Source organism: Scyliorhinus canicula, chromosome 12, assembly GCF_902713615.1.
Source record: "Scyliorhinus canicula chromosome 12, sScyCan1.1, whole genome shotgun sequence".
In the NCBI taxonomy this organism is placed as follows: domain Eukaryota; kingdom Metazoa; phylum Chordata; class Chondrichthyes; order Carcharhiniformes; family Scyliorhinidae; genus Scyliorhinus; species Scyliorhinus canicula.
The window spans coordinates 27,850,307-27,874,248 of NC_052157.1; the positions used below are offsets into that span (position 1 = coordinate 27,850,307).

Here is a 23,942-nt window from a genome sequence, read left to right on the forward strand (position 1 = left end):
ATGCCTGCCGAGCAGACTAAGACTAAAACTTACCGGTACATCAGTTCTCAATGAAAGGCATTGATTGTTAGAATTGAATTGACTTTTGGCCAGTTTTATTAACTGTACATGCACTTACCGCTTGAACCAGCCTGAAGTCATTTCCTGAGCCTGGTTTTATCTAGTTTGTTCTCTAACTGGGCCAATGTGGATCACGTTTAAATGCAAGAGGGGGAATTTCTACATTTATCCGACACTCGCAACATGCATTGATTCATGTCACCAGGTAAGGCATGGATAAAAATAATTTGACGCCAAGTCAAAGAAAGTTAGGTGGTTGTTTTTGACTGGGGCAGACGCAATGGGCCGAGGGGGTCTTTTCTGTGCTGGCGACCTCTTATAACTCTTAGAAACATGGTCTTAAAGGAGGATAGAGGTGGTGAGGCAGATGGATTGACGCTGATTATTTCAGAGCATGAGCCCATGGCAGCTGAAATTATAGACTGCAATAGTAGAGTAAGGTGGCTTGGATAGATGCACAAAAGGCCAGTGTCGGGGGGGGGGGGTGGTTTAGAGATGGGGAGGAACCAAGCATGAAGGGATTTAAACACTAAGGTTAAGAAATTAAGGAGTAAATGTAGGTCAGTGAAGTAATAATTGAGTGGGACTTGATGCAGGATTGTATACAAGAGAATTTGGATGAGATGCTTTTTGCAAGAGTGGCCTGAAGAGCTGGTGCAGTTTTGAGTCAGGAGGTGACTTTCAGCTGCATATAACATGAGGCTTTAAAGCCGATTGTGTTGAATGTGGAAATAGGTGAGTTTGTGATGGGAGAGGATCTGAGGCTGGAAGCCCAGTTCAGGGTCAAACAGGGTGCTGAAATTGCAAAGAATGTGGCTCATCCTGAAGCACTGGCTGGGGAGAAAGATGGAATAATGGCAAAGGTATGGCTGTGTGACCAAGAGTGAAGATGACTGCATCATCTTCTTCCCCACTGTTACCAGACTCCTAAACAACCCTCTTATGGACTGACCTGATTAATACTACACCCCTGTCCGCTTCTCCCAATGCCCGTGTCTATGCAGTTACATTGTGTACCTTGTGTTGCCCTATTATGTACTTTCATTTTATTTTATTTTATTTTCATGTACTAGATCAGGGGTGGGCAAACTACGGCCCGCGGGCCGCATGCGGCCCGCCAAAGGTATTTCTGCGGCCCACCAAGTCATTAAAAAAAAAAAAAAAAATTTTGTTTTTAAAAAAAAAAAATTTTTTTTTTTTTTTAATTTTTTTTTAAGGTTAATGGTGGGGTGGGGGGGCTGTTGGGTTACTTACTGGTATAGGGTGGATACGTTGACTTGAGTAGGGTGATCATTGCTCGGCACAACGTCGAGGGCCGAAGGGCCTGTTCTGTGCTGTACTGTTCTATGTTCTATATGAGGCACCCAGAATCATAACCGGGTGAAGTAATTATTTTACTTAATATACTATGCGGCCCTTTCTGAATTGTGAATTTCTGAATGTGGCCCTTGCACGGAAAAGTTTGCCCACCCCTGTACTAGATGATCTGTTTGAGCTGCTCGCAGAAAAATACTTTTCACTGTACCTCGGTACATGTGACAATAAACAAATCAAAATCAGTCTTTCCAGTGTTAAACTGGATGAAATTACTACATCTCTCCAAGCTTGGATGTCAGGCACAAAACCTGGAAACACTGACACAGTGGATGAACAAGAGAAGTATGGAGCAAGAGATCATTGTTAGCCACATATAAGCATAGCACATATATGTGGATAACATTGCCAAGTTGCAGGCAGGGGAGGAACAGAAGGGAGCCAAGGATTGATCCATCTGGCACCTCAAAGGGAACAGTGTCGGGGCACAAAGCTAAGACAGTACTGGGCATGCCTGCCTATCACCGGAGACTGTGAGCAATCCCAGTGAGCTGGAGAATGGAAGAGTGTTGTTGGAAAAGGATGTTGTAATTGTTGTCTATGCGAATGGTTCCAGAGCGGTTCAGAACACCATAGTCAGTTACAGAGAATGCCACTTGTAACTTTGGATGGTTTGGGCGCAGCAGTAAGAATGGAAACATCATTGGGGGAACCTAAACATAGAAAGCAAGAAATTTGCAAGGTCTTTGAAGGGGAAAGGGTTGCTGGTGATTGGTTGATAGTTTGCAAGTAACTTGGGTTTTCTTTGGAGAGGTGGCGATGTCAGTGGTTTTGAAAGGAAGGGGATGACACCTGAGGAAGGGGAGGGAACCATTTGCAATATCAGTTAGTCTAGGGCGCCGGTTGGGAAGCTCTGCAATTTCATAGGAGTTGTGTCACGGGAACAGAAGGTGGATTTGAGGTCTGATGATGGGGTGAAGTTGGCTTGTAGACAGTGTGGAGATGGCTTATAGCATCCACAAAATAGTGTGCAGATTGGGAGATAAGCACTTTCTTTGTTGGTTACAGATGTTTTGCCTGGCTCATGCAAACTCATTTGTTACACTAGAGTCCCGCATTAGTTTGTTAATTGTGTTAAGGGGAGTGATCTTAGCCATTTAATGATTCTTTGCACTATCAGTTAGATTTATTGTCACTGTACTGAGGTACAGTGAAAAGTATTGTTCTGCGCACAGTCCAGGCAGATCATTCCATACATGAAAAATGTAGGACATACGATAAATGCATATTGTAAATACATAGACATCAGGTGAAGCATATGGAGAATAGTGCTGCACAGTAGAGAAGATGCGTGGAGAGATTAGTTCGGTACATAAGAGGGAGATTCAGAAGTCTAGTAACAGTGGGGAAGAAGCTGTTTTTGAATCTGTTAGTGCGCGTTCTCAGACTTCAGTATTTTCTGCCCAATGGAAGAGGTTGGAAGAGAATAACCTGGGGGGAGGGGTCTTTGATTGTGCTCCCCGCTTTCCCAAGGCAGTAGGAGGTGTAGACAAAGTCAGTGGATGGGAGGCGGGATTGTGTGATGGACTGGGCTGTGTCCACGACTCTCTTTTCTTAGGGTCTTGGGCCGAGCAGTTGCCATACTATGCTATGATGCAGCCAGATAGGATGTTTTCTATGGTGCATCTGTAAAAATTGGTAAGAATCAATGTGGACATGCCGAATTTCCTGAGGAAGTACAGGCACTGTTGTGATCACTCGGTTGTAGCGTCGACGAGGATGGACCAAGACAGATTGTTGGTTATAGAACATAGAACATAGAACATTACAGCGCAGTACGGGCCCTTCGGCCCTCGATGTTGCGCCGACCTGTGAAACCATCTGAAGCCTATCTGACCTACACTATTCCATTTTCATCCATATGTCTATCCAGTGACCACTTAAATGCCCTTAAAGTTGGCGAGTCTACTACTATTGCAGGCAGGGCGTTCCACACCCCTACTACTCTCTGAGTAAAGAAACTGCCTCTGACATCTGTCCTATATCTCTCACCCCTCAATTTAAAGCTATGTCCCCTCGTGTTGGTCATCACCATCCGAGGAAAAAGACTCTCACTGTCCACCCTATCTAACCCTCTGACTATCTTATATGTCTCTATTAAGTCACCTCTCAGCCTTCTCCTCTCTAACGAAAACAACCTCAATTCCCTGAGCCTTTCCTCGTAAGACCTTCCTTCCATACCAGGCAACATCCTAGTAAATCTCCTCTGAACCCTTTCCAAAGCTTCCACATCCTTCCTATAATGTGGTGACCAGAACTGCACGCAGTACTCCAGGTGTGGCCGCACCAGAGTTATGTACAGCTGCAGCATGACCTTGTGGTTCCGTAACTCAATCCCCCTGCTTATAAAGGCTAGCACACCATATGCCTTCTTAACAGCCCTATTAACTTGGGTGGCAACTTTCAGGGATTTATGTACCTGGATGCCGAGATCTCTCTGTTCATCTACACTACCAAGAATCTTGCCATTAGCCCAGTACTCTGCATTCCTGTTACTCCTTCCAAAGTGAACCACCTCACACTTTTCCGCATTAAACTCCATCTGCCACCTCTCAGCCCAGCTCTGCAGCTTATCTATGTCCCTCTGTATCCTATAACATCCTTCAGCACTATCCACAACTCCACCGACCTTCGTGTCATCTGCAAATTTACTAACCCATCCTTCTACACCCTCTTCCAGGTCATTTATAAAAATGACAAACAGCAGTGGCCCCAAAACAGATCCTTGCGGTACACCACTAGTAACTGAACTCCAGGATGAACATTTGCCATCAACCACCACCCTCTGTCTTCTTTCAGCTAGCCAATTACTGATCCAAACCGCTAAATCACCTTCAATTCCATACTTCCTTATTTTCTGCAATAGCCTACCGTGGGGAACCTTATCAAACGCCTTACTGAAATCCATATACACCACATCAACAGCTTTACCCTGATCCACCTGTTTGGTCACCTTCTCAAAAAACTCAATAAGGTTTGTGAGACATGACCTACCCTTCACAAAACCGTGTTGAGTATCGCTGATCAACTTGTTCTTTTCAAGATGATTATAAACCCTATCTCTTATAACCTTTTCCAACATTTTACCCACAACTGAAGTAAGGCTCACAGGTCTATAATTACCAGGGTTGTCTCTACTCCCCTTCTTGAACAAGGGGACAACATTTGCTATCCTCCAGTCTTCCGGCACTATTCCTGTCGACAAAGACGACATAAAGATCAAGGACAAAGGCTCAGCAATCTCCTCCCTGGCTTCCCAGAGAATCCTAGGATAAATCCCATCTGGCCCAGGGGACTTGTCTATTTTGACATTTTCTAAAATTGCTAACACCTCCTCCTTGTGAACCTCAATTCCATCTAGCCTGGTCGACTGAACCTGAGTGTTCTCCTCGACAACATTGTCTTTCTCCAGTGTAAACACTGACGAAAAATATCCATTTAATGCTTCCCCTATCTCCTCTGATTCCACACACAACTTTCCACTACTATCCTTGATTGGCCCTAATCTTACTCGAGTCATTCTTTTGTTCCTGATATACCTATAGAAAGCCTTAGGGTTTTCCTTGATCCTATCCGCCAACGACTTTTCGTGTCCTCTCCTCGCTCTTCTTAACTCTCCCTTTAGGTCCTTCCTGGCTAACTTGTAACTCTCAAGTGCCCTAACTGAGCCTTCATGTCTCATCCTAACATAAGCCTTCTTCTTCCTCTTGACAAGTGCTTCAACTTCCTTAGTAAACCACGGCTCCCTTGCTCGACAACTTCCTCCCTGCCTGACAGGTACGTACTTATCAAGGACACGCAGTAGCTGTTCCTTGAAAAAGCTCCACATTTCGATTGTACCCATCCCCTGCAGTTTCCTTCCCCATCCTATACATCCTAAATCTTGTCGAATAGCATCATAATTGCCTTTCCCCCAGCTATAATTCTTGCCTTGCGGTATATACCTATCCCTGCCCATTGCTAAAGTAAACATAACCGAGTTGTGATCACTATCACCAAAGTGCTCACCTACATCTAAATCTAACACCTGGCCGGGTTCATTACCCAGTACCAAATCCAATGTGGCCTCGCCCCTTGTTGGCCTGTCTACATACTGTGTCAGAAAACCCTCCTGCACACACTGCACAAAAACTGACCCATCTATAGTACTCGAACTATAGTATTTCCAGTCAATATTTGGAAAGTTAAAGTCCCCCATAACAACTACCCTGTTACTCTCGCTCCTGTCAAGAATCATCTTTGCAATCCTTTCCTCTACATCTCTGGGACTATTCGGAGGTCTATAGACAACTCCCAACAGGGTGACCTCTCCTCTACTGTTCCTAACCTCGGCCCATACTGCCTCAGTAGACGAGTCCTCAAGCGTCCTTTCTACCGCCGTAATACTTTCCTTGATTAACAATGCCACACCCCCTCCTCTTTTACCATCTTCTCTGTTCTTACAGAAACATCTAAATCCTGGAACCTGCAACAACCATTCCTGTCCCTGCTCTACCCATGTCTCCGAAATCGCCACAACATCGAGATCCCAGGTACCAACCCATGCTGCAAGCTCACCCACCTTATTCCGGATGCTCCTGGCGTTGAAGTAGACACACTTCAAACCAGCGTCCTGCTTGCCGGTGCCCTCTTTCGAACTTTTAACCCTATCCCTGACCTCACTACTCTCAACATCCTGTACACTGGGTCTACAATTTAGGTTCCCATCCCCCTGCTGAATTAGTTTAAACCCCCCCGAAGAGCACTAGCAAATCTCCCTCCCAGGATATTGGTACCCCTCTGGTTCAAGTGAAGACCATCCTGTTTGTAGAGGTCCCACCTACCCCAGAATGAGCCCCAATTATCCAGGAAACCAAAACCCTCCCTCCTGCACCATCCCTGTAGCCACGTGTTCAACTCCTCTCTCTCCTTATTTCTTACTTCGCTAGCACGTGGCACGGGTAACAACCCAGAGATAACAACTCTGTTTGTTCTAGCTCTCAGCTTCCACCCTAGCTCCCTGAATTTCTGTCTCAAATCCCCATCTCTCTTCCTACCTATGTCGTTGGTACCTATGTGGACCACGACTTGGGGCTGCTCCCCCTCCCCCTTAAGGATCCCAAAAACACGATCAGAGACATCACGAACCCTGGCACCTGGGAGGCAACACACCAACCGTGAGTCTCTTTCGTTCCCACAGAACCTCCTGTCTGTTCCTCTAACTATGGAGTCCCCAATGACAAGTGCTCTGTTCCTCTTCTCCCTTCCCTTCTGAGCAACAGGGACAGACTCTGTGCCAGAGACCTGCGCCCTATTGCTTACCCCTGGTAAGTCGTCCCCCGCAACAGTATCCAAAACGGTATACTTGTTATAGAGGGGAACGACCACAGGGGATCCCTGCACTGCCTGCCGGTTCCCTCTGCCTCCCCTGACGGTAACCCATCTACTTTCTTCTTTTACCTGAGGTGTGACTACCTCCCTATAACTCCTCTCAATAACCTCCTCCGCCTCCCGAATGATCCGAAGTTCATCCAGCTCCAGCTCCAGGTCCCTAATGCGGCTCTCGAGGAGCTGGAGTTGGGTGCACTTCCCGCAGATGTAGTCAGAAGGGACACGAGAGGTGACCCTTTCCTCCCACATTCTGCAGGAGGAACATTCAACTGCCCTAGCCTCCATTCCCACTGAACTAACTTCCCAACTACTGAAAAATAAAAAAATAAAAAACTTGTTAGTTTAGCAATCCAACGGACAGAGCTTTTTTTTTTTGGTTAGAGGAGGAGGATGGGTGGGAGACACTACGTAAGTAGTGTTTCGGGTAAAGCTGTCACTCGAGAACAGCCCCTTCACAAACCACCTTCAGCTTACGCTGACCGCACTGCACGTATGCAAATCTCCCCGGAACAGCCAATCAGAAGCTCTGCTCTGCTGCCCTCTGCTGGATGTGCACACCTTGGAATTTGAAGCTGTCAATCATCTCCACCTCGGCACCATTGATACAGACAGGGGTGCGTATGACACTTTGCTTCCTGAAGTCAATGATCAGCTCCTTAGTTTTGCTGATATTGAGGGAGAAATTGTTGTCATTGCACCATGCCAGTAGGTGCCAGAAAAAAATAATTGGGTAGTCTAAATTTATATTTTAAAAAGTTGAGTACCCAATTCATTTCTTCCAATTAAGGGGCAATTTAGCGTGGCCATTTCACCTACCCTGCACATCTTTGGGTTGTGGGGGCCAAACCCACGCAAACACGGGGAGAATGTGTAAACTCCACACGAACAGTGACCCAGGGCCAGGATCGAACCTGAGACCTCGGCGCCGTAAGGCAACAGTGCTAACCACTACACTACTGTGCTGCCGCAACTCATCATTTGAGATCCACCCCACTACGGTTGTGTCATCAACAAACTTGTAGATGGAGTTTGAGCTGGATTTTGCCACACTGTCGGCTGTGCATACGGAGTTTAATAGGGAGCTAAGTAAGCGGCTTTGCGGGGCTCCGGTATTGGGGACTATTGTGGCGGAGGTGTTGTTGTTTATCGTTACTGTTTGTGGTCTATGGGTCAGGAAGTCAAGATCCAGTTGCAGAGGGAGGAGACAGGTCCTAGGTTTTGGAGTTTTGATATGAGCTTGGCTGGGATTATGGTATTGAAGGCGGGTTTGTAGTCAATGAATAGGAGTCTGACGTAGGAGTCCTTGTTGTCGTGATGCTCCAGGGATGAGTGTAGGGCCAGGAAGATAGCGTCTGCTGTCAACCGGTTTTGGCAGTATGCGAATTGCAGTGGATCTAGGCATCCCGGGAGTATGGAGTTGATGTGTCTCATGACAAACTCTCTAAGCGCTTCATTATGATAGATGTCAATGGCTTGTCGTTTTCAGTCCACCGTTCCATTCTAATAAAGTTGTTTTGTGAGACAGGGTGTGGATGTGCTGTGCAGTTTTGCCCATGCCTAGGGCAGCACGGTGGCGCAGTGGTAGCACTGCAGTCTCACGGCGCCGAGGTCCCAGGTTCAATCCTGGCTCTGGATCACTGTCCGTGTGGAGTTTGCACATTCTCCCCGTGTTTGCGTGGGTTTCGTCCCCACAACCCAAAGATGTGCAACGTAGGTGGATTGAACATGCTAAAATTGTCCCTTAATTGTAAAAAATTAATTGGGTACTCTAAATTTATATTTAAAAAAAGTTTTGCCCATGCCTGCCTGCAGTTTTCAATGCTTGTACCTGCACGATCAGAAATTGGAGCTGTGGTCATTTAGGGCCATGTCCTTCCCAGGTGAGCATCCTAGCAATTGATGCAACAGGCCGGATAGTACCCAGCAAAAACTCATCCATACCAACAATGGTGCAAGTGCATAGCATGCCAGAATCCGATCCGAGCAGAAATTGGGTCCACAAATGTTTGAAATACTTGTCACCAAACACAAAGTTTGGATTTGTTAGTTTGGTGTGGCACCTTTGTCCAGCATAATGCCCCTTAATGTTGCAGCAAGATCCTGTTCCAGCAACCTGGCTTCCCACTGCGGTAAGTGCCCCAGTGGCACCAAAAATTGCAGGTCCCTCTGTTTGGAAATCTCTGACCCTGGGATTAGCAACTTTGCAACCATGAGTTCCAGATGCCACGTGTCAGCTGGAATCCCTGCTGCACTTCATTGGACGGAATAGAGTGCTACAAATTTCAACCCTGATTGTTGGTTCCAATTCTCTGACGTCTTTCAACCAAGGGTGCATTTGACTTACTTCCTGCAGAGAGAAATGGATAAACCACATGTAAGTTTCATCATGTTGACCTTCAGGAAGGTTCAAACTGCAAATTAGAAAGACAAAATCCTCACTGATTTTAGATTAGGTTAGAAGATCCTGACATGTTTGATATTTGTAGGCCTTTAGTAAATTGATCTTTTTAATCAACACGTGGGTAACAATGACCATTTAACCCTCTGCTCACATCCGGCTGATTCCTGCTACTTCAGGAGATCGTTCTGTTTAGCTGATCTGGCATTAGACGTCTGAAGAATTTTAGACACAAACCTAAATCTAAAAATAACTGCTTTTGGAAGAATTAAATGTTATGAATATTTCTCTTTCATTGCAGAGATTAGTCTTTTAAATATTGAACATGTGAATGAGTCACACCAAAGTATGTTCTGAATTTTGAAAAGCAGCAGCAAAGGCAAAGTATTAAGAGGTTCTTGCTAATTCTCGTTTCAAATATCACTACAAAGAAGAGATTCTGGAAACACTTTTTCTTTCTTTGTTCTTTCATGCGATGTGGGCATCGTTGTCAAGGGCCAGCACTTGTTGCTCATCCCTCATTCCCTCGAACTGAGTGGTTTGCTAGGCCTTTTCAGAGGGGACATCTAAAAGTCAACCACACTAAGGGCAGCACGGTGGCGCAGTGGTTAGCACTGCTGCCACACGGCGCTGAGGACCTGGATTCGATCCCGGCTCTGGGCCACTGTCCGTGTGGAGTTTGCACATTCTCCCCATGTTTGCGTGTGTTCCGCACCCACAACCCAAAGATGTGCAGGGTAGGTGGATTGAACACGCTAAATTTCCCCTTAATTGGGGGGGGAAAAATGAAATGGGTACTCTAAATTTATTTTTAAAAAGAGTCAATCACATTGCTGTGGGTTTGGAGTCACATATAGGCCAGACCTTGTAAAGATGGCAGATTTCCTTCCCTGAAGGACATTAGTGAACTAAATTGGTTTTTACAACATTTGATGATTCCACCAGTTGCCATGGTGGGACTTGAACCTGTGTCCCCAGAGCATTACTAGTCCCATGAATTGACCACCTATGCAAACTTCCAACCTAATTCAACAGGCAGGAAGGTCAAGGGGGTTGGGTGGAACATCTGTTTTACACACTGCAGAATTTCATTCCATTGAAATCAACATGTGATACTGAGGATATTTATTATTCGTTCATGGGATGTGGGCGTCACTGGCGGGGCCAGCATTTATTGCCCATCCCAGAGGACATTCGAGTCAACCACATTGCTATGGGTCTGGAGTCACATGTAGGCCAGGCCAGGTAAGAATGGCAGACTTTCTTCCTTGAAGGACATTAGTGAACCAGATGGGTTTTTACAACAATCAACAACCGTTTCATGGTCGTCATTAGACTTTTAATTTCAGATTTGTACTGAACTCAAATTTCACCGTCTGCCGTGGTGGGATTCGAACCCGGATTCCCAGAGCATTACTGTGGGTTTCTGGGTTACTAGTCCAGCGACAATACCAGTACACCACTGCCCGCCCACTGGAGTGCAAAACTGGTCCCAGGGGTTTCCCACCTATTGAGTTAGGTTAACATTACCTCCTTTGAGTCAGAAATTAATGTAGTGAAGTACTTTGGGTAGCTCTCGGTAATGAATAGAGTGCATCCAGAGAAGTTGGAAATGCAGTCTTCAAGGAGTAGCACTTTAAAGCCACAATTTTCAATCTTTCTTCCAGTGTACACCTGGTCCCAGTCAATATTTTACCCCCCAACACCCCAAACCCTGGATAGCAGCGCAGCATCTTTTTCACAAAGGATTAGGTCAGGATGCCTGGCACACAAAGGCCATTCAGCCCAACCAGTCCATTCTGGTATCCATGCTGCATTTGAGATGCCTCTCATCTTTTCTCATCTAAATCTATTGTATGCGCTCTATTTCCGTCTCCCCTCGGATATACTCTGTCATTGCTTCAGCCACTTGTTGTGGTAGTGAGTCTCACGATTCTTTGGGTGAAGAAATTCCTTCTGAATCCCTTTTTTTTAGATTTCCCAATTAAGGGGCAATTTAGAGTGGCTAATCCACCTACCCTGCACATCTTTGGGTTGTGGGACTGAAACCCACGCAAACACGGGGAGAACGTGCAAACTCCACACGGACAGTGACCCGGAGCTGGGATCAAACCCGAGTCCTCGGCGCAGTGGGGCAGCAGTGCCCTCTCTCCTCCTGGCATCAGTTCCACCTGCCGGCCCTGGATTCCTCCCTCCGCCCGCCCCGCAATCTACTTGCTCACATTTGCACCCTCCTAACATCTGACCTCCCAAATTGTGCCTCAGAACCTCACTACCCGTGAGATTTAGGAGGGGGTGTCAGCAACATTCTTGTAACTCCAATGCCGATTGGAGGAGTCCCAAAGGCTTCACTTGTCAGAGATGGTGCCGGCAATGTGTGTCATCTTGGCCAATGTTTAAGCTTCTGGGTTGCTGTAGAGTAAAGGAGACAAGAGTTCTCTTTCTCCACGAAGACACCTTTATTTCTTTCATCCAACTTCACACACAAATCTCCACCAACAAATAGCGCCACTGTAACCCCTTTATATATCAGTGACTTCTATTGGATAATTGTAGCCCATCCCATCCCGGCTGCATCCACCAAGGAGACTAGGGTAGTCGCCAGTTCTTCTGAAACTTAATCAGAACCTGGGGAGGTTTCCCCATAGCAAGTCGTTATCACGTCCTGCCTTGAATAGTGACCCGCTAACAGTGCCAACACAGGCCCATCAACCTGGTGTGATGTCAAAAAATAATAATAACAATCTTTACTGTCACAAGTAGGATTACATTAAGACAGCAATGAAGTTACTGTGAAAAGCCCCTAGTCACCACACTCCAGTGCCTGTTCGGGTACACAAAGGGAGAATTCAGAATGTCCAAATTACCTGACAAGCACGTTTTTCGGGACTTGTGGGAGGAAACCGGAGCACCCAGGGGAATCACACGCAGACACGGGGAGAATGTGCAGACTCCGCACAGACAGTGACCCAAGCCGGGAATCGAACCTGGGACCCTGGTGCCGTGAAGCAACCGTGCTAACCACTGTGCTACCGTGCCACCCACGGTCAACCCTTGGAGGGGGAGTTCGAGCAAGAGGTAACAGAGTAATCGGGAAGAGGGTGATCGGGGAAGGGGGAAGAGGGTGATGTGTGGGTGGGAGATGTTGAGCTGGCAGACACAGCACCTCCTGTCATGCCAATCTGGAGGTTGAGGGCCTTCCTGGTCTTCCTGGCATGTTGGACCCATCCTCTGGGATTCCATCCTCCGGGACCTCCTTGGGCTCATCCTCCGTCCCTCCTTGTCCTCCTCTTCCTCAGATGAGGCTGCATGTTCCTCCTTATTCTCGGCCTGCATGTCGCTGCGCTGCTGTGCCAGGTTGTGGAGGGAACAGCAGATCACAACAAAGTGGGAGACCCTCGTGGGGGGTGGGGTGTGTTGCAATCTACTACCAGAGCTGTCCAGGCAACGGAACCGTATTTTCAGCAGCCTGAAGGACCGCTCAATGACCGCACAGGTGGCGGCTGAGCCTCACTGTAATGGGACTGTAAAGGCATCATCAACCATGACTTCAGTGGCTATCCCTTTCCCCACTATGAGCCTGGTGTGATCCTCATCCTTATCACTCATCCGAGTGCCCCAAGATGTAACTGTCATGAATGCTTCCAGGAATGCGTTTGCACATGTGCATGATCCTGAAGCGGTGGTTGTACACAATTTGGACTTTCAGGGAATGGAGCCCCTTCCTGTTAATGAAGGGCACTCCCTGATGCCACGGGGCTCACAGGGCGACGTGTGCCATCGATCACCCCTGGATCTGGGGCATCCAGGCGATGGTGGCAAATCCTGTAGCCCTGGCATTTGGGCCTGCTCCAGGTCTACGTTAAGGTAGTCGGATGCCCAGGCATATAGAGCATCCATGACCTCCCATATGCAGCTGCGGGCTGATGACTGCGAAATGCCACCCAGGTCACTGCCTGAGCCCTGGAATGACACATAGAAATGGAGGGCACCCATGACCTTCACTGCTGCCAGGAGCAGGTGTCTTCCTCCTCCCTGCGGTGCCAGGTCCGACAGGAGGTGGAGGAGGTGCGGCACTGTCTCCCTAGTGAGATGCAGTCTTCTGCGGCAAATGGTGCCCGTCAGCTCATTGAAGGGCCATCGAGTCGTCGACATTCTAGTTTGTTGTCGGTGTACCCTTCTGGTCCCTACCTCAGCCTGTGAGGTTGTCACAGGATCTTAAGGGGTGCAGGCTCCAGCATGCATTGGGATTGATGCAGTTAACAACTGCCTGCCTCGACTGCGACAATCAGGACAACAGCCATCTCAGCTGGATCGAACCCCAAATTAATCTTTTATCTGGTAGGATGTGGAGAAAGAGAGAGAGACCGACAGTCAGTAAGGTCACCCATCCCTCAAACCCCATGTCCTCATGATCCTGTCAGCTGACTATCCATCACTGTGCTTGTGTCCTCGGCAACCAGGCAAATGGCCTGGCCCATAGCCCTTGCCATTGAGGGAGTCTTCCTCTGACCCTGACTTGGAGAGTGATGTAGCTGAGAGTGCAGAGACCTAATGATGGTGGCCATGTGGTTATAGTGGCCTGACTTGCTGGACTGTGAGAGGACACAAGATCTAACAGAGTCAACGAGGGGAGATACAACTAAACGCAGCCGATACCCAGCCTTGGACAACCGGAGATCTCATTGCAGCCATGCCATCATGCTCCAGGCACCTGAGCTGCCAGAGCTCGCACTGTGCCTTTAAACCTAACGGGGGGATCTGTGTTGCAACCATCCTCCACCGCCTTCTCTCAAGAGTGCCATCCAGCGAGACACATGTGCTGGCCCATTCCCACCCAGATCAGGAACCCCGAGGCCACTGCCAGCAACATCAGGGAAGTTGTGCTCAGCTCTCTTCCACCCATCCAGATAGTTGCTCTTTGGCCGTGAGAGGCTCCTCCACGGTGAACCCCTGCTTTTTGATCTCTGGGTGTTTCCAGCTGCCTCTAAGGTGCCGATTCACCTGCAGTGCAGGCATGCTGTTCAGGCATCAACGGTTGGAGGACATCCAGTCGAGAGAAATTTCTCTCAGACCAGACACCTGTTCTTTTGAGGAGGCACTTCAGGTTCAGGGACCTTCAAGTGCTATCATGACAAAAAAGGCTAATTCTTCCCAGAGATCGCTGTCAAGCTGGAGGCTTGTCACAGTCAATGGGTGTTAAAACCTGCCTGCTTACCACTGACTGGGGACTAATGGCAATCCCTTTTTTTTTAATCAATCAAGATATATTTAATCAGAATTACATTCATATCTGCCCACAATTAATGATGCCAACAGTACTACTAGTTTTGCCATCACCGCTGCCTAATTTCTCCATCTTCTTTACCATGTCGTAGCCTTCTACGACTTTACCAAATACAACATGCTTTCCATTTAACCATGGAGTATGTGCAGTGCAGATAAAGAACTGGGAGCCATTTGTGTTTGGTCCAGCACCACAACAAAGTGGCAGACCCTCTTGTGGGAGGCGGGGGGGGGGGGGGGGGGGGGGGGGGGGTTCCAATCCACTGCCAGAGCCGTCCAGGCAGCTGAACTGCTGGTTTAGCTCACTCGGCTAAATCGCTGGCTTTTAAAGCAGACCAAGCAGGCCAGCAGCACGGTTTGATTCCCGTACCAGCCTCCCCGGACAGGCGCCGGAATGTGGCGACTAGGGGCTTTTCACAATAACTTCATTGAAGCCTACTCGTGACAATAAGCGATTTTCATTTTCATTTTTCATTTCATTGGCCATGGACAGGATACCAGCCCCTGTGTGCTGAAGCTTGAAATTCTCACCCTTAAACTTTTCACCATAGATGGACTTCCCACCAGTGCCGTTATGCTTGGTGAAGTCACCACCCTCCACATGAAATCAGGAATGATTCTGTGGAATATCGAGCCCTTGTAACCAAATCCCTTCTCATCAGTGCACAAGGCACGGAAATGTTCTGCCGTTTTTGGGACCACATCAGCCCTGAGCTCAATAACAACGCGGCCCAGCGTGTTGCCGTGGGCGGCGATGTCCAGGTAAACCCGGGGCTTCTCACTGCTGGCCATGGCGAGGCGACGGCGGCAATCTGCCCTACTCACAACGCCGGTGTGACTAATGGCAATCCCACAATCCTTTGGGAGTATGAGCTTCCCCAATGAGGGGAGTGGAGAAATCCTTAGCAGATTCCCTGCATAAATACAGCTGGCCAGTTTGGAACCGGCTACAGGAGAGTGAGGAGCAACAGAAGTTGCTGCTGCTGCTGCTGCTGTTGTTGTTGTATATATATGTTATTGTAAATAAACGTTATTTCTTTCTATCCTTCAACTCGTGCTGGATTCTTCGTGGCCCTCACAAAAATGGTGAATGTAAACAACCAAGTACAAAGATAGAAAATAAGTCCCAATGCAACACTGAAACCACAGAGCCCACTGGAACTTCAAGGAGGCTCAAATGGACTTTCAAGGGGCAAGCTGCAGTATGGCTCTGTCCTGTTTTGGATGTTCACAAGAAACAAAGATGTCGTCAATACTTCACATACCCGTATGCTGCCGCGTCCAACCCCCCCCCCCCCCCCCCAGCTCCCTTGAAGGATCCCCCCCCCCCCCCACCCACCCCCACCGGCAGCACATGGCCAGCAGCAACGGTGCCCTTGAGCTGCATGGGGTAAGTGGAGAAGGCCACTTGCCTCCTTGCTCCCCCTTGGTGTCCGTGGAGCCTGGTTCCGGCTTTTGGCCCTGCAGTACTAAAATGCCACCCACGTGACTTCCCGCGGGGAACGGCGGGTGAATCCCGGGCTGCCGCTGTACTCTACTTGAATCTCGCTAATGAGATATAAATGAATGAAAATGAGGTGTGATCATGTGATCAGGATCTCGCCCAGAAAAGGTCACGCCAGCTGGAGTGGGTCAGAAGTATGGTAAACTATTTGGCGCCTAGTGTGAATCCTGTTTTGGGGCCCTCCTGCTATTCTCCTGACATAGCGGATTGCGCGAACGCGGGCAGAGAACTGCCCCCTCCCCGTCTCCTCAATATCAGTAAGAGAAAAGGGGGAAATAGCTGCAATTGGCAATTGTCCTGATAGTTAAAGTGACCAAGTGTATGCAATTACAGGGTCACTTAGATCATATTGTGTTGTATAATCTGTTAATTCAGCAAATGAGGCTGATGCATACATTTTGCAAATCTTCCATTCAGTATCATTTTATCCATCTAGAATTTAAGCAATGAAGGGAGATGTAAATCAGCATGGTCTAGATCATTTCCATACTTCTCGGGATACGGGTGATAAAGATTGCGAATGATTGCCCATCCCTTGTTGCTGCTGAGTAACCATTATGTTTACAGAAATGTGGCTTTCCACTTCAGAGAGTATTTCAAAGTCGACTACACCTCGTGCTCCCTCTGCTTTTTCCTACTTATTCTCCGGCTCGTTTCTCTTTTTTAAAATGTAGAGTACCCAATTCATTTCGTCCAATTAAGGAGCAATTTAGCGTGGCCAATCCACTAGCCCTGCACATCTTTTGGGTTGTGGGGGTGAAACCCACGCAAATATGGGGAGAATGTGCAAACTCCACACGAACAGCAAGCCAGAGCCAGGATCGAACCTGGGACTTCGGCGCCGTGAGGCAGCAGCACTAACCACTGCGCCACTGTGCTGCCCCCTCAGGCTTGTTTCTGACCCGCATTCTTTTTAATGGGCTATCCCCCCCCCCCCCCACACTCCCTTCCTCACTCTCCTCTTTCTTTACGATCCGTGGCTTGTCTGTGCCGTTCTCCCCCCCCCCGGCAACTCTTGATTGCTGGCTACGAACAGAGCTTGATTATGGAAGCCTCTTCCAACCCATGGATGGCAAATTTTATCTTCTCCAGTTGGAGGAATTCCAACACGTTGGACAACCAGTCTGCAGCTCTGGGTGGTGCTGCCGATCGCCAGCCGAACAGGCTTCTTCAGCGGGCGATTAGGGAGTCAAAGACTAGGGCGTTGGATGCCCTGTCCATAAACGGCAGAGGGAGCAACAACACGCCGAGCAAGACAAGCTAAGGCCAACACGGGGCAGTCCAACTAAGGCAAAGTGGCCAAAGAGGGCCCACAGCCGTTTGGGGGGGGGCATATGAATATGTATAATGATCTTTGTTTGTTTAAATTCTTTTCGTTCTCTTCTTCTCGATCTTCTTTGGCTTATCCCTCACTTGCAATTTTTACATTTCTTACTTTTCATTGGTTTCTCTGACCAACACTGCACAGTGATGAAACTTGTAAATTCAAAGTACGAACTTGAATGTGAAACATAAAAATGCGAAGACCAATAAAAATATTTTTTTCAAAATAAAACTACACGTGAGACTGGAATCGTGTGTAGGCCATACTGGGCAAGGGGTGATTTTAAAATAATATCTCCTCTGGAGAATATTGTCTGCAAGTAATGAACTGCCAGCATTTCAAGAACAATGCAATTGACTTTCTTAAACTGCTGTAGTAACTTCCGGAGCAGTGCTTTGGAAGCGTGATAATTGAGTCATTCCTCACCTTTCCCAAACCCTATTGAAGGCCAACTGTCAAATTCCTCTGAGATTGCTTCAACGATCCAGACATTTCCATGGTCGCCTTTTCCTTCCGATCGCAACCTGCAAAATTAATTTTTTCCAAAATAATTTCAGAACTTGACATATTTGGGAATTGAACTCTCAACCTCTGCGTTGCATGACTTGCGGTACAATCATTCCCCTTACGGCATGAGGCAGACTGCTTACAATGAATATGCAGACACTTCCTGATCTCAGTAAGGTGCTTGATGTAAATATCCTCCAATTATGCCATTTGGCCTGGGTGAGTCAGAGATGAGATCAGCATTCTTTCAGAATAAATTATCAGAACAATATTGATTTTTATATGCTCTTTGTCAGGGTTGCCTCCTAAAATTAAAGCTTAAGAAAGAAGGATGTATTTACTCGTATAACCTCAAAAGAATGAGTCACATACGAAATGCTGTTTCCCCCCTGTAAACATGAGAAGCTTGATGCTAATCAGTTTGTAGGGCAGGCCAGGTTTTGCTGAGTCTCTTGTTTGTTAGTAATCTCGAGTTCACTCTTGTTTCAAATGCAAAAATATCTTTTGTTTGGAGTGTGACGATGTTCGACCAATTGTGGAATAAATTCCGTGTCCTTTTGTCTTTAGTCTGCTTCTGGGTGACTGTATAGTGGGAGGAAATAAGGTAATTGAATGACCTGGACCTGTTGCAGTAGTATTCCGATTGCTCACAGTGACGGAGTCTGGGAATGGCTCATTTGGAAGCATCATTGGTTTCCAGAGCTTGTGGTCTGTAGTTAATTCAACACAAGGGAATGGGCCACTTTTAATAGGGTAGACATATTGGGCGGGATTCTCTCACCCCCCGCCGGGTCGGAGAATCGCCAGGGGCCGGCGTGAATCCCACCCCCGCCGTCTCCCGAAGTCTCCAGCACCAAAGATTCGGCGGGGGTGGGAATCGCGCCGCGCCTGTCAGCGGGACCCCACCCCCGGCGATTCTCCGGCCCGGGATGGGCCGAAGTCCTGCCGCTGTTATGACGGTCCCGCCAGCGTGAATCAAAACACCTACCTTACCGGCGGGACCAGGCGGCGCGGGCGGGCGGCTCCAGGGTCCTGGGGGGGGGGATCTGGCCCCGGGGGGTGCCCCCACGGTGGCCTGGCCCGCGATCGGGGCCCACCGATCGGTGGGCGGGTCTGTGCCGTGGGGGCACTCTTTTCCTTCCACGTTCGCCATAGTCTTCACGATGGCGGACGCGGAAGTGACCCCCTCCCCTGCGCATGCGTGGGGATGACATCAGCAGCCGCTGACGCTCCGGCGCATGTGTGGACTTCCGAAGGCCGGCGAAGTCCCTTCGGCCCCGGCTGGCGTGGCACCAAAGGCCGTTCCCGCCGGCCGGCGGGGTGCCAACCACTCCGGCGCGGGCCTAGCCCCTCAAGGTTAGGGCTTGGCCCCTAAAGGTGCGGAGACTTCGGCACCTTTGGGGCGGCCTGACGCCGGAGTGGTTCCCCCCCCCCCCCCCCCCCCCCGCCCCGCCGGATAGGGGAGAAACTCGCCCAATGTGTTAATTTCCCGATTATATTATCAGGAGAATTTGGTGGTTAATTTCCAGTGGAAGCGGAGAGAGCTGAGGAGTGAAATATAGAAAAGGATGGCATTATCACTCTTTCACTGTACAGCTATGTAAAGATCTAGTTGAGAACAACGTCCGGTTCAGAGCCTGGCCAGGTTAGACAGTGGGGGCAGGGAAACTGCCGCCGAGTTTCCTCACCATGACTCTATTCCACTTTGGCAACTGTTTTGCCCTGGCCTACTTCCCGTAGTTCATCGCCTACAAGTGCACGGGGCTGTCTGAGTACAATACTTTCTGGAGCTGTGTCCAGGCTGGTGCTACACATCTCTTTGTACAGCTCTGTAAGGAATTCATGAAATTGACGGTGGACCTGGCCGATTTGGAGGGACTTCACTTGGTGAAGAATGCTGGTAACGGTGAATACAAGATAATGGTGGCGGCCATGGGCTGGTCCACTGTGGAGCTCAACATGTCCAGATGTATCCCCCTGTGGGTTGGTGCCAGAGGGATCGAGTTTGACTGGAAGTACATTCAGATGAGCTTCAACTCCAACATCAGTTTGGTTCATTATATCACCATTGCAGAACTGGTCTGGATGTTCTCTCGTTACGACCTCCCGAGGCACTATCGTCTGCCCATTGCGGTTCTCTTCGGTCTCAGTGTCTACAAAGCTTTCCTCATGGAGTCCTTTGTGCCTGTTTTGCTGTTAGGCAGTTGGACCGCGCTGCTGATCAAAGCCATGGTGACTGGAGCCATTTCGCCATGGAGCTCCTTGATCCTCTACATTAACCCTGGTACACAGCAACTGAGGACGGGGGAGCAGAGCAGCCCCGAGGGAGTTGGTCCGCACCGCACCAGGCAGGTGGATGGGGCTGGTTTTCAACTAAGAGATGGACAATCGGAGACTCTGTGTGGGTGTGAGCGGACCTTCGGCGCCGCTGACCACATCCTGAGGTGGGAAACAGTCCTCTCACCCACACCAACAAGGGCTGATGACCATCTCCATGAAGGAGTGACCTGGCAATGTGGCAAACTCCACACTCCCCATCCCACCCATGGTGCTGGTCCCACTGGGGTGGGACGAGATCGCTGGAAACCATCAGGACCCCAGACCCCTGCTCGCACGAGACAGTGACCTGTATAATACTCACTTACTGATAGAATCTATAACAGAAAATAAAACACCTCCAGCTATTGACCAGAAAAAAAAGTAAAAATCTAGTTTGAGAGTCTGTGTGTGTGTGCACGAAATGTGGAAGGTATAATTCTTGCAAAGAATATTTGCTGAAGAAGCCACACATTGTATACAAAATTATTTTCAATGCAGTAAAGTCCCCACAGTCCCTGGTGACCATAGGCTTCTTTCCCCTTTTGAGGGGGAGAGCTGACTGGTGGTGATTTAACCTGAGGATCACCTCACCTCAGATGAAGGGCAAGGTTGAGAAGGCGGGGCCTTCGTGAATAACCTCGTCGGGTAGGGGAATTGAACCTGCGCTGCTGGCCTTGATCTGCACCACAAACCAGCTGTGTAGCCCACTGAACTGAAATGACCTCCAAATGCAGTAGAAGAGAAGTAAGGTATAATCCACTAATCGCTACCATTCATCGGTGATCTTTCTATTACTTTCTGAGGGTAGCTCCTGAGGGTGGGATATCCTCCCCAGTGAGGAGAGGTTATTGAGCCAGCCTGCAGCACGTTATGACTGCGGAGCCCTCCCAAACCCCTGTTTAGCTAATGTTTTGCTTACGCTGAAGAAAACTGATTTCAGAATCAAAAGAACTTGGCAATCTTCAAGCAGCAGAATTCTAACCAGGCCGTCTCAATTTCTGGACTGATAGTCGCAACCTCTTCAACCCCTGATGCCACCCCTCATACAATCCCCTTCAGCTAAGTGCCAAGGCATTATAATGCACCCCAAGTATTCCTCCTCGTCAGCAGATGATTAGGTGGGCTTGGATGCACCAAACCTTCTAGTATGGTACAGCAAACACTGTATGAAATTTGGATGTTCACACCCTGGCAACCTCCTACATGTAGTCATTGGCCTTCACAGATAATAGAGTCAAGGCTGAGTTGACACTTAACTAGAAAACTCTGGCAGAGAAATTGGTTATGGCCAGTTTTCAGGTCCAGAGCGTGCTCCAAACAGGAGGCCTAAGGCTGGCCTGGATTGAGTAACCGTTTACTTTCAATAGATTGGCCACACCTCCAAATGCAGCTCATCTGTTTGAAGCAGAGAAATTGTAGGCCTCTTGCCTCACCTATACCAGCCCTTGGGCAAGTCCCACAAGAGGGTGGTGACAATGGGGCAGCCAATCTTGAATTGGTAGCGGTCCATGTGGAGCCAGGAGGAGCACTCTTGAATCTCCTGGCTCCATGTCAACCTTAAAAATAAATAGATAAACACTTGCTGCCTTTTCAGTGATGATTGCTTACTAGGCCGCACCCACTCTGGAAAGTCCAAGCAGAGCAGGTCTGATGCCTCCTTCAGTCTGTGTCCAACTTATACTCCATCGTGTCTTTTCAATATAAAATGCTGTTCTTCCTAAAGACTATTGAATCTCCAACGTTATGAACGAGGGTGATTTCTGGAATTCCACCTGGCCGAACTAAGTGACTTTGTGAGAGGTAAATCCTTCAACCTTTCAGACCATTACAACTCATCAAACTTACTACATTGAAGCATTACAATTATAGGTCGTATGAGGAACAGTGGAGGACTCTGGGTCTGTACTCGGAGTTTAGAAGGATGAGGGGAGATCTTATTGAAACTTACAGGATACTGTGAAGCTTGGATAAAGTGGACGTGGCGAGGATGTTTCCACTTGTGGGAAAAACTAGAACCAGAGGTCATAATTTCAGACTAAAGGGGTGATCCTTTAAAACAGAGATGGGAAGGAATGTCTTCAGCCAGAGGGTGGTGAATCTGTGGAACTCTTTGTCGCAGAAGGCTGTGGAGGTCAAATCACTGAGTGTCTTCAAGACAGAGATAGATAAGTTCTTGATTAATAAGGAGATCGGAGTTATGAGGAAACAGCAGGAGAGTGGGGGGTGAGAAAAATAGCAGCCATGACTGAATGATGGAGCAGATTCGATGGGCCGAGTGGCCTAATTCTGCTCCTCTGTCTTATGATCCCTATGCTGCAGGGTCTAAACTCAGTCAGAAGTCACTGAACTTCACATGTAAGTAGCTGAGCACCCTGTTCCACCAGGACTGAAGATCACCCGACCTTTGGTAAGAAGAAATAAATAATATGCATATGTTTAAACCTTTCTATGACCTCAGGATGTCTCAAAGCACTTTGAAGTGTCTTCACTGCTTCTGCTTTGTTTGTGTTGGCATCACAGACTCATCTCATTTCCTGACAATATTTAAATGGGTAGCGCTAAACCAGGCATGGCCTTCCGAAATGATAAGTGGAAATAATATAGAGATGTGTTTTGAAGATTTCAAGTGATGGGATTCTGACAATTTCTCTTGGCTGCTTTATTCCCCTGTGGGATTGTCCCTTGGGAAGAAGGGCAGTCGATGCACTGTTGCCTGCATTAGGCACTCTTTTTGCCCAGCGAAGAGGGCAAACACCAACCTATTCCTGAATTCTACACATGCTGCTTTTTAACCACCTGTTCGGGAGTCCACATCACTTTAGTGAATTTATCGCTTTCAGTTTGTCTTCCCTGTTTCGGAGAAGCTTCAATTTTGGCCCCCATGAAGAGCTCCAGGAACGGGTTACAAGCTACAGAAACATAGAAAGTAGGAGCAGAAATGGGCCATTCCGCCCATTGAGCCTGCTCCGCCATTTATTATGATCATGGCTGATCATCCAACTCAGTAGCCTGTCTGCCCCCCCCCCCCCTCCAACCACCCCCAACCACCACCACCACCCGCCATAACCTTTGATCCCTTTAGCCCGGGCGGCACAGTAGTTATCACGGTTGCTTCACAGTGCCAGGGACACTGGTTCGATTCCCGGCTTGGGTCACTGTCTGTGCGGAGTCTGCACGTTCTCCCCCTGTCTGCGTGGGTTTCCTCCGGGTGCTCTGGTTTCCTCCCACAAGTGTCGAAAGACGTGCTTGTTCGGCGAATTGGACATTCTGAATTCTCCCTCTGTGTACCCGAACAGGCGCAAGAGTGTGGCGACTAGGGGCTTTTCACAGTAACTTCATTGCAGTGTTAATGTAAGCCTACTTGTGACACTCCTCTTCGAAAACATAAAATTATTTGGCCTCAACTGCTCTATGTGGTAGAGAACTCCACAGGCTCATAACACTCTGGGTGAAGAGGTTTCTCCTCATCCCAGTCCTAAATGATCTAACCCGTATCTTCAGACTGTGACCCCTGGTTTTGGACTCCCCCATCATTGGGAACATCTTTCCTGCATCTACCCTGTCCAGTCCCATTATAATTTTATCGTTTTTTTTATGTGATCTTTCTCAATTCCAGTGAATATAATCCTAATTGACTCGACCTCTCCTCATACGTCAGTCCGCCGCATCTCAGGAATCAGTCGAGAAAACCTGCGCTGTGCTCCCTCTATAGCAAGAACATCCTTCCTCCGAAAAGGAGACTACAATTGCACACACTATTCCAGGTGTGGCCTCACCAAGGCCCTGTATAATTGCTCCTG

At 48.2% G+C, this 23,942-nt stretch overlaps 1 protein-coding gene and 2 pseudogenes across 1 annotated transcript in view; 2 read left to right on the forward strand and 1 right to left on the reverse strand.

Moving 5' to 3' along the window:
• LOC119974475 (SHC-transforming protein 1-like) overlaps window positions 1-23,942 on the forward strand; it is a 117,074-nt gene that overhangs the window by 13,523 nt on the left and 79,609 nt on the right.
• On the reverse strand, window positions 14,490-15,288 carry LOC119974477 (annotated as a pseudogene).
• On the forward strand, window positions 19,513-20,122 carry LOC119974476 (annotated as a pseudogene).